The sequence below is a fragment of the Helianthus annuus genome, chromosome 17, assembly GCF_002127325.2.
Source record: "Helianthus annuus cultivar XRQ/B chromosome 17, HanXRQr2.0-SUNRISE, whole genome shotgun sequence".
Classification (NCBI taxonomy): domain Eukaryota; kingdom Viridiplantae; phylum Streptophyta; class Magnoliopsida; order Asterales; family Asteraceae; genus Helianthus; species Helianthus annuus.
Genome location: NC_035449.2, coordinates 63,816,185 through 63,828,239, shown reverse-complemented (window position 1 = coordinate 63,828,239; position 12,055 = coordinate 63,816,185).

Genomic DNA, 12,055 nt, shown 5'->3' with positions numbered 1-12,055 from the left:
CCATTTTCGCCGCAGTTGAAACACGTAACTGCATCCTTATGGAAACCGTACTTCGTATCCTTTTTTCTTTCCAAGGTAGTTCTCCCAGTTCGTTTCATAAAATCCTTAGCCCTTCGAAGAACACTTGCAATTGCCCACTTGATGTCCATTAACTCCATTTCATCACGGTCTATCTATTTATAATCTTCATTGGTCAAATTAATGTTTCCAATTTGACCTGCGACCAATCCGCAATAGGCACTGAACATTGTGTTGAGAAGTTCCATATGTTCCTTTGCCACTTCGATGCTTACTTTCGAAAGGTTTGAAGTATCAACTCTGACTGTGTTGGGGTTTTGGGGTGGAGGGTTGTTACTGTAACATGCTTGCTGTTGTTGTGGTTGGGCTTGTGGTGGGGGCGGAATATAAGCACTTGGATCAAATTGAGGTTGAGTAGTGGAAACTTGAGGTGGAGGTTCGGGTTTAGGTAGCCAGACACTCGCGTCGAATTGAGGTTTTGAAAAAGCGTAAGAATGAGCAATAACATGTGCTGGCGGAAGATAGGCTCTGGGATCGAAAACCGGAGGAGGAGCTGACTGGGAAAAAGGAAAGGAACTTGTATTGGACATAAACGTCGTTTGTAGTTTTGGTTGCTGAGCGGAACTGGAACTAGCTGCAGAATTAAAACCTGCGAGGTACATTTCAGTATTTTGAGCAACTTGAATCTGTTTAGCTTTCCGGGTTTCTTCATCATTCTTGTGCTCCAACTTCTGAATGAATTCATAGATACTGACAGTATCTGAAGTACCCGTATGCTTTAACAATAGATTTTGAATGCTTTGATTCTGGTTCGTCACCAATGCCCATTGACTTGCACTAATAGATTGTTGTGGCACAACATTCCTCATCCAAACGGCTGCGGAAGTCTGATCTTCACCTGGTCTTGGGTCCGTGCTCCAATCCCATGGACTAGTACAACTCATGATTGATGTATGAAAGTAAATACCTGATCACACACTTGAAAACAGACTGTTAAAACACTTTTGCAAAGCCTCTGTTGAAAATGTTACAAGTATCTCCCACGAAACACTATGTCTTTGGCGAAAAACCAAGTTTAATGAAAGATGGTTTTTCGTCACTTGCCACGAAACTCAAGATCTTTCGTCAACAGTACCTTTGACGAAACACTAGGTGTTTCGTCGAAGTTCCTTTTGGCGAAACACTAGGGGATTTCGTCGCTCATGTTTTTCGTCCAGATAAGGTCACAGATACAGACAGAAAGTTGGTGAGATTTTTCAAAAGGAAATCTTATCCTTTTGTACTGTCAAGACACCCGTTTCAACTTACCAACATACCTATCTTACCAACCCAAGCATGGTGTCTAATATTTTAATCAATTTATCCTTTTCCTTTTGATTTTAAAATCAAGAACAATATTGAAGAACACAGATGAATACTTGAAGATATGAACTTTCCGGCCAAGGTTTTTCACCAGAGAAATTTTCCGAACCACAAATTTGAACAAACTTTCACTGAAAACCCGGTTTTATCACGTGAACAAGTCATGTAACAAAGGTTTTTAATAAAACTTTGGCAAACAGACAAGATCTGGCAGATTTTTAGAACCTTTTTCAGAAAATCACAAGTTTTTCAAGAACACATTTTTCAGAAAAACACAAACAATCACTTTCAACACTTGATAAAATCATAACTATGTTTGGTTTTAAACAAGGATAAGAGCCAAGGCTTGAATACCACTTGTAGGTCCATTTTCGGAGGATCGATTACGAAACCAAATCTCTTGTTTATATCAAACACGGTCACAAGTGCGGAATCCCCTTGACGATGCCAAACCAAACACAGATAATAACAACATGAAGTAACCAATGAATCACAGTCAATTGAATAAAATGGATGAGAACAAGGATCAAACAAATACACACAATGTTTGAAGTAAAACTTCACAGTAGGTATGCTGTCATAGTTTCACACAGAAACCATGTGTTGTTTATATAGGCAGCCCAGCCCAAGTGTAGACGAAACACATACATGGGCCTGGCGAAATACCAAAGTTGACGAAACACTAGGTGTTTCGTCACTGTTCATGGCGAAACTTGGATAACAATCCAAAGGGTGTTTCGTCATACATGTTAACGATCTTTCGTCGTGGGCTGCACAATCTGATATGCTGCAAACTGTGAAACAGTTTGTAGCAGACTAAATAAACACACAAAACATAAACATACCAAATATGCAACATGCATAGTTCATAAACATTACAAACCAAAAGAGACAACTGTCGGACCCAAGTAGAATAGGAGGATATCCAACTTGGTCGACAGACGGAAACTTGGATAACCATCCATAGGATATCCTTCTTATATATACCCTTCTACATGCCTAATACAACCACATCTTCCTAGAAATTAATCTACATACTCATTCAGAAAGAAGCGATTCTTTGAATTTTTTCCTTCCTTCAACAACACTTTACAGTGAACATCCTCTAGCTTCCTTGAAAACATGGCCATCCGTATGCCTCGTATCATTCAAGCAAGAAAAATTCTCAAATGATCCCTCTCTAATGGTGGCAGCACTCCCGCATCTATGGATATCCCCAAAGGCTATTTTGTCATTTATGTTGGGGAACAAGAGAAGAAGCGGTTTGTAGTCCCTGTATCAGTATTAAGCGAGCCTAGATTTCAAGAGTTACTGCATCAGTCAGAACAAGAGTTTGGATACAACCATCCCATGGGCGGGATCACGATACCATGTAGTGAAGACGTATTCACCGATCTCGCTTCTCGTTTTGGAGCATTTTGACTTGTGTAGATCGGTATCTTTCTGACAAAGTTTTGTAAATAACAAGACGGTAGTGAGCTTTTGTAGTTGTAAAGTTAGATCGTTGTTCCAGATTAATGAAACTTTAATTGATTATTATTTTGAGTTCATGATATACTAATTGTTATAAGAGGTGGTTTAGTACACAAATAAAGCTACTTAGTAGCCGGTTATAAAAGTTGAAGGGGATACTTACAACCAGAATTGCATGCTCTTATAGTTTGACTCAACCCTATAATCCGATCTATCAGCAAACATTTCTACCTATTCCACATCCAGTCATGTTTTAAAAAAGGCCATAGCTACACATGTATAAGTCATACCCTTGGTAGACAATACAGTGTCCGTTTGAATGTTTCTGCTGCTTGAAACTCCAATTATATAAATTACCACCGTCAAAAAAAGTGTCCTTCCTAATAAACTTGTTGGAGCTCATGGATTAATTACTGTTTTGGGTCCACATAAACACATGACAGTGAACGCATAGGCTGGTAATAGAACCTTGAATGAGCTTCGGAAATATAAAACAAAAACAAAATTGATACACAAAAACTTTACCCAAGTTCATAAAGGTTCCATGATACGATTTTAACGCATGCATTCCATAATTTGTAGCGTACTTTTATTATGATTAGTGTGACCGAGGCGGGTAACCAACTTTTATCAGCTGGTTCTGGTTCTGGTAACTTGAAAACTAAATAATACAAGAAATGGATAATTTGGGTTTGTTACTCTCAACTGGCTATCTTGAAATGGCGGGAAATCTATCTTGTTATATATATTTTTTTAAACTACTCAGTAATGAGTTAGAGCTATAGAAGGATGAATCCTAGATGGTTTTTTAGTACCAAACTGGATAAACCATATCCGCAATAGGTAATTAGGTTGGAAAACACGTTGTCCTACAAGTGTTAATAGTGGACTCCATCATCAAGACAAAAGCTTGTGACCTTGGTCCTAATCTTCACAACTTACTGCCATATGAAATCAGGCCCTATAGCTTTTCATGTATGTCTCGTGTTTGGATTTCTCCCCAAGATTGGTATCCACTTATCTTCTATAATACAATTCTGGAAGATATGATACCATGTGCGTTTGTTTTCTTGTACATATGTCCCAGACTATTAAGTACCTTGGTATGCCTTCTTATATATACCCTTCTACATGCCTAATACAACCACATCTTCCTAGAAATTAATCTACAAACTCATTCAGAAAGAAGTGATTCTTTGAATTTTTTTCCTTCCTTCAACAACACTTTACAGTGAACATCCTCTAGCTTCCTTGAAAACATGGCCATCCGTATGCCTCGTATAATTCAAGCAAGAAAAATTCTCAAATGGTCCCTCTCTAATGGTGGCAGCACTCCCGCATCTATGGATATCCCCAAAGGCTATTTTGCCATTTATGTTGGGGAACAAGAGAAGAAGCGGTTTGTAGTCCCTGTATCAATATTAAGCGAGCCTAGATTTCAAGAGTTACTGCATTAGTCAGAGCAAGGGTTTTGATACAACCATCCCATGGGCGGGATCACGATACCATGTAGTGAAGACGTATTCACCGATCTCGCTTCTCATTTTGGAGCATTTTGACTTGTGTAGATCGGTATCTTTCTGATAAAGTTTTGTAAACAACAAGACAGTAGTGAGCTTTTGTAGTTGTAAAGTTAGATCGTTGTTCCAGATTAATGAAACTTTAATTGGATATTATTTTGAGTTCAAGATATACTAATTGTTATAAGAGGTGGTTTAGTACACAAATAAAGCTACTTAGTAGCCAGTTATAAAAGTTGAAGGGAATACTTACAACCAGAATTGCATGCTCTTATAGTTTGACTCAACCCTATAATCCGATCTATCAGCAAACATTTCTACCTATTCCACATCCAGTCATGTTTTAAAAAAGGCCATGGCTACACATGTATAAGTCATAACCTTGGTAGACAATACAGTGACCGTTTGAATGTGTCTGCTGCTTGAAACTCCAATTATATAAATTACCACCGTCAAAGAAAGTGTCCTGCCTAATAAACTTGTTGCTGCTCATGGATTAATTACTGTTTTGGGTCCACATAAACACATGACAGTGAACGCATAGGCTGCTCATGGATTAATTACTGTTTTGGGTCCACATAAACAAAAACAAAATTGATACACAAAAACTTTACCGAAGTTCATAAAGGTTCCATGATACGATTTTAACGCAGGCTTTCCATAATTTGTAGCGTACTTTTATTATAATTAGTGTGACTGAGGCGGGTAACAAACATTTATCAGCTGGTTCTGGTTCTGGTAACTTGAAAACTAAATATTACATGAAATTGATAATTTGCGTTTGTTACTCTCAACTGGCTATCTTGAAATGGCCGGAAATCTATCTTGTTATATATATATTTTTAGACTACTCAGTAATGAGTTAGAGCTATAGAAGGATGAACCCGAGATGGTTTTTTAGTACCAAACTGGATAAACCATATACGCAATAGGTAATTAGGTTGGAAAACACGTTGTCCTACAAGTGTTAATAGTGGACTCCATCATCAAGACAAAAGCATGTGACTGTAGATCCCGATTTCTGAGGATCGAATACGAAACCAAATCACTTGTTTATCACAAACACGGTCACGAGTGCGGAATCCCCGTGACTATGCCAAACCAAACATAGAGAGTAACAACACAAGGTAACCAATGAAACACAGTGAATTGATTAAAGTGGATGAGAACAAGATCAAACAAAGATACACAATGTTTGACATTAAACTTTCAGACAGGGTATGCTCTCATGGTTTCAAACTGAAACCAGAAGGCGTTTATATAGGCAGCCCAGCCCAACAGCGACGAAACATCAACTGGGCTTGACGAAACCTCAATTGGGCCTGACGAATCCTGACAGTTGACGAAACTCTAGGAGTTTCGTCACTGTTCATGGCGAAACTTGGGAGTTACAACCAAAAGGAGTTTCGTCATCATGGTCTCGACGAAACATGGGAGTTTCATCTGCAATTGTTGATGTGCTGCCAACTGTTTGACAGTTTGCAGCAAACAATATAAACACACAAACAGACATACTAACCCAAATGCAATATGCATTGTTCATTTACATTACATAACATAAGTGACAAACTTGTCGGACACAAGTAGGATAAGAGGATATCTGACTTGGACGACGGCGAATACAGATTCGATAAAATATAAGACCGTACAAAATACATCGATAATAAGACAAGTGACAGACACCAAAATATGCATCAACAAACTCCCCCTTGTCTGTTACTGTCTTCGGTCTTCAATCTTCCGTCTTTAGTGTTTGAGCGTCCAGGTGCTTCCAGCATGAATTCCTCGGTAAAAGCAATAACAAGCGACGCGCTGAAATCGCAATGCTTGATGTGCATCCTTGTCATCATAGAATATTTTATGCCGGAACAGCTTGTTGATGTCGTTCGCCGACATATTCACGATCCACATCGGATCTAACATCCGAAAATTTTCATGATCGCCACTAAATACAATCACCGCTTCATGCGTATTCGGATCATAACACCATAGCCTCATATCATAAAGAAAGTTTTGTTTCATCGGCATTAACGGGATCTTGTCCATGACTTTCGCTGGTTGATAGACAAGCTTGTATCGCGCCGTATTTGTCGCTGGATCCAACGTGAACTTGATCTGTTGATATACTGGAAACTGAGGCTTGTACAGCACGTCTTCCCATCATGTCCTTTTGTTTAACTTTATTTTGCGAGCGAACAATGTAGCTCCTTCGAAGTTTGAACGATTTACAAGCTCAAGCTTCGTCAAAGCTGCAACGTCATAGAATGGTAAGGACAAAATGCATAGCAATGATCTGAAGTACTGAATACCGAATTCATGCTTGATGGCAATGCAGTGAATTTCCTTGACGAACATCCAGCTTAGAATCCTTCCATGAGGCTTGACCTTTTCAAACTGTAGAAAATCAACTTGTGCTTCTGGCGGTGTAGGCTTTTCAACCTTTGATAAGAAACGTTTTCTCCATTCCTCGAATGAATCAGTAGGATTATCAGAAGACACCCGATTCTTCAATTGTTCATCAATGTTTTCCTGATTCTCTTTCATCCATTCTTCATCAAATGGATCAAACTCTGTTCCTCAGCACGAACATACGTTGATTTGCGGGATTCACCTTCAAATACGATTTCTTCAATGTTTTCAACATTGTCAGTCTCTCTGGTTCAACCGGCATTTTATCAATTTCAGCATCATCAATTTCTTTCATCGCATTCAACGCCAATAACTGCTCATGTGACAGATCAGAAACAATCTCTCCCTCTTCCAGAATCTCACCAGTGATAGGGACAGAAGATGTACTAGGCTATGAGCTTTCAATAACAGAACTACTTTGAAGCTGTTGTACTTCTTCAACGGTTCCACTGGAGGTTCCTTGCATAGATTGCTGTGAAGGCTTGTAGACAACGAGTTGAGAGGAGGTAGTTGCTGGCAGTTGTTCTGATGTGGCAGAAGGGTCGGGGTTCCCTTAATCTTCAGGAACATCATCCTTTTTCTTCAACACTTCTTGTTGTTTACATCTATCGCCCCAAAGTGTATTGACCCGCTTTCTAAGAAACTCATAGCCTTCATTTATTTTCTTGACCTCATCAACTATCGTGGTGTTTCGAGAATCGTACCACTATTTCATGTAGTCATGTCTTTCTTTGAGATTCTCGGCCAACTTCTGAAGTTTAGAGTTGCTTTCTTTCATGCGGTTCATTTCTATACCACGAGTATTATCTGCCGCTCGCATCTGTTGCAACTGACGCTCTCTCACTTCGTCTGCAGCTTTCAAACTAGCATTTTCTGCCTTCAATTGCTCTATTTCATTTTGTTGGCGAGTGATCTCTGCTGCTTGTCGCCCAATAGTGGAATTTAACGTGTTAATTTCCAAATGTTGCTTGATCGAGTCTGCTCTAGTGGCTTGTATCACTTCAGTATGCCTATTGATCTAACCTGCAGCAGCTTGTAGTTGAGAGAATAAGAAGTCTACCTTTTCATCTTGATTCATCCGAGAAAAGATAGTCTGTCTGCGCTTTGCGGTCAGCTGCGATGTAATTGCACGTATGGTGGATGCAATAGAGCGAGTAGGTGCCTGAGGAGTCACTGCAGGAGTTTCAAGTGTTGAACTCACTGCAGGAGTTGGTTCGGTAGACCTCGGAGGAGATGGAATCATTTCAGAAGCTTCAGTGGCCGTGAATCCAAGATTAGGATCCATTTCTGCTTCTTGTGAAGGCTCTTGAGGAACGGATTGCTGTGCAGATGAAGTACCAATGTACTTTCTTGCTTTCTTCTTGCGTTTGACAGCCATTTCCTTTTTCTTTAAACGTACCGCTTCGGTATCTGAAGGAACGTATTCAGGGTCATCTTCTTATCTAATCCTCCTGATCCTTTTCACATCGCGTTCATCATAGTAAACTTCGTATCTGGGCTCAGGTGGATTGTCATCTGACTCAGTATCCTCCTCGTCATCACCAGCTGATGTACCACCAGCTGCACCGCTGATGTACACCAGCTGTACCAGCAGACGATGCACCAGCACCAGATACACCAACAGCACCAGCACCTGCATCACCACCATCACCACCTTCGTCATCATCACTATCACTGTTAGACAAACCTGAATCCTCTAGACCAAACTTTTCTACCATCCTTTTCTTTAACTCCGGCTCTTCGTTATCAGATTGGCTATCATCATGACGCCATTTGTCATCTGCAAGAGCAATGTAGTCTTGGTTGCCAAGTGCACCAATTAACTTCCTAGGCGGCTTGCTTTCTGTGTATCTCTTTGCTGCAAGGCTCTTGAATATCCTTAATGAATTCTTAATCATAGTTTCTATCTTCAGTATATCGTTATCGGCTTTAGGAAGACCGGGATGCTGAACATTCATGATCATCTGTAGAAAACGAGGATACATCCAGAATTTGTTCCTAGATGTTCGACGTACCAGTTCTCGTCATGTTCTCTTTCATGTTGGCAAAGATATACTTTGAGATGCTAAACAGTTTGTTCAGCACCAATGCCACCATGAGACCAACGAGATCGTTGCCTGCCATGTCATAGCCAGATCGCCTGTTGCTAAGACATTGAATAAGTATGTGTAATAAAAACTTGTACCGCAAAGGCAGATCTCCCTTGTTGATTTGATTTCTAAGAATGTCACCAATACACTTCATCCGTAATAAACAGCCACGAGTACACATGATTGGTATAGAGGACGGAGCATTCGGATCGTCTTGCAGCTCTAAGACAGTGTTCAAGATTTCTGGTGAGACAATCACGTTCAGATCATTCATTTGCCCTTGAATGACTTCAGTTCCATCTACTTGGACAACGCTTGCGGAATTCCAGAAAGCTTTAACGAGCGACTTGTAAACAGGAGTTGAAAAGGTGACTGCTTTATTTATCCACGACTCTCTAATCCACTGTGTGATTTCTTTCAATTCAGTGATCTTTCCTTCAGGATCCAGATAGGCAATCTGGTTTTTACCAAAATCACAAATTTGACACTTGGTTTTTACCCAAACAAACCGAAAACAACTCAGTAGATTAATCGACATCATTTTTACCGGAACCCACACCTAAACAACTCAAACACAGACAAACATAACATCCCCTGTTTTTGTTGTATGAAACCTAACCCAAATCATTATTCAAAACAACATACAAACACCATGTTTAACAAATTTTATTAACAATAAGCACAATAAACAGTGTTATATGTGATGGAATCGAAAACTTAGGGCCACCGAGGATTTGTTAACAGGTTCTAAACAAAAGCACAGGGGTTCCTAAGGTTCAAAACATAAACATGAGCATTTTGTATACCTTAGATTTACTGTAAATTGAGAAGAAGGAAGGGGTTAGAGAGTCGGTGAAAATGGGTATGGGGGTGGAGTGTGGAAGAAAGTGAACAGATGTGGGTTTTTTGAAAAAGTGATGATGGAAATGACCTGGGACCCCTTTATATACCAACTAACCCGACGAAACCTCATTCTCGACGAAACCTCATGTGGGCTCGACGAAACGTCACTTGGGCTTGGATTGGGCTTGAACAGTTAGCCCATGACGAAAGTAAGATAAGCCCAAAGGAGTTTCGCCATGACTTCGACGAAACTAGGAGTATCTTCATGAACCAATGAATTTTGACCAATTTTGACCAAATTGAAAACAGTTGACTTTGACCATGAACTTTCATCGACATTTAGGGGTTTCGTCGACTTAAAGGAGTTTCGTCGACAATTTTCCCAAAAATTACTAAGTCTTTGAAAATTTCACACTTGAACAGATTTTGTTTATTTGAACACATTTCATTTTGATTAAGTTTATCAAATGCAAGGACTTTTTATGAAGTAGTTTTCAGGCTTTCGGCAGAAAACACCAAGTTACAACTTCGGCTAATTCAAAAATGAACTTTACAACTAAACTAAAACAGAATTTAAAATGCGGTAAACTAAATGAAAACCTATAAAAAGGAATAAACAACTGTACAAAGACAATCTTTTTGCGAATTTCAAGGAAAAGGAATCATACCAGCTTACAGTTTTAGTCAACATGACTTTTGTTTCGGTTTAAAGCTTCCGATAAGTATAGTACCTTGATTATCGGTATTGTTGTCCACATAAGCTCAAACTGATCAGATGCAATCATATTTAGGAGATACGATTTACGGTAAGGATTATACTTACAAGTCGATGTTCATTCACTCACGACACATTCCCGTATCAAGGTATGCACGAGAGATCATCTTACCGGTGAGTATACCATTTATCATCTGTTTGAACATATAAAAGATGTGAGATACTCACTTATTTTTTATTGAAAACAAGCCATATGTGATAGAATCACTTATTGATGAGGAACTTGATTTTCATATGCATGAGGGCACAGGAGCAAGTCCGTGAACAGGTCATTACATCGTACAACAAAGAGATGAACTTGACTCCCGGATAAATGTGATATTTTATCACTTATTTGTTTGGACATGTGATTGTTGATCACTTATTGAGGTCCAATGCAATATGTACACGTTTGTATAGTATCATAGAAGATCTAGACTTCGTCTCTGTTATTTTTCGGTAAAAGATACAACCATGATACCCAGATAATAAGCAGCATAAAGACCGAATATCTCAGAACCTCGGTAATGTGACACCCATGACGAAACCAGGTACAACCTAAACGGTCCAAAACTGTAAAGCACACTTAACACTTTAATTGCGCGAAAACCCTAAAAATATGTGTGACTTATATGCTTGATTAAATGATATCTGTTATGTCTTAGAGGAATCCGAGAACACGTTATAAGTGACATGACACTAATAAGGGCCCATGGTGTGAAGTCGGTGTCCTTAGACTTTAAACACGTGCTAAACCGGAGCTTTCCGTTTAACAGCGCACTAAACCTTTGACGTTGATTATTAGGTTATCCGTAGCGTTATTTAAGATTCTGAGTTCCAGGAACATCTTAATTATGTACCATAGACTGTGACATAAGGTTTGGGCCAGTCAGAGATCGGGCACGCAAAGCGAAGCAGCTGCCCGATTAGGGAAACACCTTCGTTTCAGGCATAACATAAGGCAATCAAACGTGCAAGGAACGATCGATCAAGCTTAAAAAAATTTAAACCACTCTAATACGAGTCTTTTATGATTAAAACGTAACTGGGTTCGGATTTCAAGACGGTTTTGTATGATTTTTAAAACCGAATCTTTTGAATCTAATTACGCAGGAAACAGAGTCCGTCACGCAAATCGAGAACGCGCGCGGGACCTGTAAACGAACCTAGCCACTCAACTGAAGATAAACATCATCTTTTAGCGCACGTATCAAAGCACGAGGTGTCCCTTGTGGGACCCACACCCAAACCCCCCCCCCCTTTTAATTAATAAAAAAAATTCAATTTTTTTCTTTTTCTTATTTCATTTTAACACAAATTTCTCTCAAAAACCTGGTTTCTCTCAAGAACAACCAGCTGATTTCACCATATACTTCAACAAATCCAAGGTATTAACTCAAATCTTTAAGTGTTTAGGCTTGGTTTCTTGATTAAACATGGTTTAGGCCATGAAAACCAGTTTTAATCCATGAATTTTGGAGTTTTAAACAAGTTTAGGGGCTGAATATGAACACCATATGAATACCCTGGTGTTATATGGCAGCCATGGTTATAAATCTTTGTGGTTTGATACCCTAATCAACACA